A 3,363-nucleotide genomic window follows, 5' to 3' on the forward strand; every position below is an offset into this window, starting at 1 on the left:
AGTTTATTCCTAGGTCTTGTATTTTTCTGATGAAATTTTTGAATGGGATTATTTTACTTTCCTCTTTTCTTGGTAGATTATTAGTAGATAGGAAAGCAACAGATTTCTTTATATCAATTTTGTATTCTGCAACTTTACTGAATTTATGTATTAGTTCTAAAGTTTTACTTGTTTTTATTTAGTTGGATGACTTTCATCTCTTTTTTTGGGTCTAATTCATGTGTCTAGGACTTTCACTGCAATGTTAAATAGAAGTATCAAAGTGGATATAATTTTTTCCTGATTTTAGAGGAAAAGCTTATAGCTTGTTTGTATTGAATATGATGTTACCTGTGGTTTTGTCATAAATGGCCTTAATATGTTAGGTATGTTCCCCCTAAACCAAATTTGATGGTATTTTTTTCTTTTGTGATGTAAATGGATGCTGAGATTTTTAAAGTGCTTTTTCTGCATCTATTGCAATGATTATGTGATTTTTATATTTCTTTTTGATAATGTGGTTCATCACACTGACTAATTGGTGAATATCTCACCATCTTTGTATCCCTGAAATAAATCCCACTTGATCATGATCTTGATCCTTTTTATATATTGTTAAATTTGATCTCCTAAATTTTGTTGAGAATTTTGCATGTATAGTCATCAAGTATGTTAGACTGTAAATTTCTTGTAGTATGTTTTTTGGTTTTGGTATGAGGGTAAATGTGGCCTCACTGAATAAACGTAAGGGTGTTACTATCTCTTTAGCTTTTTGAAACAATTTGTGAAAGATACAGGTTTTAGCTCTTCTTTATATGTTTGGTAGAATTCCCTTGTGATGCCATCAAATCTAGACATTTGATTGCTTTAAATTTTTATTACAAATTTATTTTTACTACTAGTGATCCAGCTGTTCAGATTGTCTATTTCTTCTTGATTCAATCTTGGCAGTTTGTTCCTAGAAATTTATCAGTTTCTTCCAGGTTGTCCAGTTGGTTGGCATTTAACTGTTTGTATAATATTTTCTTGTCTTTTTTTGTTTGTTTGTTTGTTTGATTGTTTGTTTGTATCTCTGTGACATTGGTTTGTATTTCTATTCTTTTGTTTCTAATTTTCTTGATTTAGGTCTACTCTCATTACTTGTTGATGAGCCACAGTAAAGGTTTATCATAATTGTTTATCTTAAAAAAAAAAAACAGATCTTTATTTCATTCATCTTTTCTATCCATAGTTTTTTGCTTTTTATTTATTTCTACTCTGATCTTTTATTTCTTTCCTTCTACTAACTTTGGGCATTTTTAGTCCTATTTTTTTCTAATTCCTTTACATAGAAAGTTAGGTTTTATTTGAAAGTTTTCTTGTTCCTTGATATAGTCCTGTATTGGTCTTGTAACTGCTTTTGTGCAATATAGATTTTGGAAAGTTTTATGATTTCCATTTTGATTTCTTTATTGACTAACTTAGTTTTTAAGTAGCATGTTTTTGGGCTTCACCTATTTGTGCCTTTCCCATTTTCCTTCTTGTAATTGATTTCAAGTTTCACACCATTGTAGTTGGTAAAAATTATTGATAAAATTTGTATCTCTTAAAGTAATTGAGGCTTGTTTTGTGGCCTAGCATGTAGTCTATCCAGAAGAATATTTCTTGTGCTTTTGAGAAAAATGTGTATTCTTTGTTTCTGGATGAAGTGTTCTGTAGATATCCATTAAATCCAACATGTCCTATGTGCCATGTAAGACAACTATTGCCTTACTGATTTTCTGTTTGACTGATTTGTCCATTTATAACAATAGAGTGTTAAAGTTCCCTCCTATTATTATATTGTTGCCAATTCCTTCATTGATGTCTGTTAATATGGGTTTTATGTATTTAGGTCCTTTTGCATTGGTGTATTTATTTTAGTGAGTGTAATAACATCTTCATATATTGATCCCTTTATGATTATAACACTCTTCTTTTCTTTTTGTATAGCCTCTGTTATAAAGTGTATTTTGTCTGATATAGGTATTGCTACCCCCACTTTTTTGTCATTTCCATTTGCATAAAATAAGTTTTTCTGTCCTTTAACATTCAGTCTATATGTATCTTTAGTTCTGAAGTGCATCTCTTATAAACAATATATAGATCATTCTTTTTTTGTCCAATCAGTTACTCTATAACTTTTGATCAACTCAGTTAGTCTATTGATATTAAATGTAATTGTTGATAGGTATGTATTTATTTTTATTTTGTTACTTTATTCTGGTTGTTTTTGTGGTTCTCTTTTCTTTTCTCCTTTTATTATTTTTTTCTGCTGTGTTTTTTCCTTTGCAGTTTTTTTCCTTTGTAACTTCTTTAGTGTTATTCTTCTGTTTATTTCTCCTTTGTTTTTGTGTATCTTCTGCATATTTCTGGTTTGTGGTTAACACAGGATTCATATATGTGTACTGATAACCATATCTATTTTAAATAGATTTTTTTAAGTCCAAACACATTCTAAGATTTCTACATTTTTACTCCTTTCCCACACACTTTGTGTTTTTAAGTTATATTTTAACGCTTTATGATTAACTCTTAATTGATTAAAAAATCTTGTTAGTAGCTTATTAAAGTAGTCAATCCTCAGTGCTCATTATATATATTCCTTATACTAGTGGGGTTTTTTCTTTCTTATAACCTTTATTTATTTTTTTACTTAGAAAAGACCCTTTTAAGTTTAGTAATTGTAAACTCTTTTAGGTTTTGCATGCCTGAAATGTTTTTTTTTTTACCTCTCCTATTCTAAATTAAAATCTTGCTGTGTAGAGTAATATATGTTGCAGGTTTTTCCCTTTCAGCTCTTTAAATATATCATATCACTCTCTTCTGGAGTGCCAAGTAAGCAGAAAAATAAACTAATACTGTTATAGGGGTTCCATTTTATATGACTCTGTTTTTTTCTTCATGCTTTTAAAATGTTCTCTTTATCTTTAACTTCTGCCTTTTCAATTATGATTTGTCTTTATATTAGTCTGTTTGTGTTTATCTTGGTTGGAACCCTCTTTGCTTCCTGTATAAGGATATCTGTTCCCTTTAGGCTTGGGAAATTTCAGCCATATTTTTCTCCTACACATTTTTGATCACTTTCTCTCTCTCTTCTCATTTTGGGGCTCCTATAATGAGAATGTAGATAAACTTAATATTATCCCAAATATCTCTTAAATTGTTTTCACTTCTTTTAAAAATTGTTTTTCTCTCTGCTGTTTGATTAGGTAATTTTTTATATTTTATATTCCACATCATTTATGTGTTTTTCTTATTACCTATTCTGAGGTTCATTCCTTCTAGTATGTTAGTGTATTCTTTAGTTCTGATTGGATCTTTCTTATATTTTCTAGTTCCTTGCTAAAATTGTAACTCTGATTT

Source organism: Camelus dromedarius, chromosome Y (genome assembly GCF_036321535.1).
Source record: "Camelus dromedarius isolate mCamDro1 chromosome Y, mCamDro1.pat, whole genome shotgun sequence".
Lineage (NCBI taxonomy): Eukaryota > Metazoa > Chordata > Mammalia > Artiodactyla > Camelidae > Camelus > Camelus dromedarius.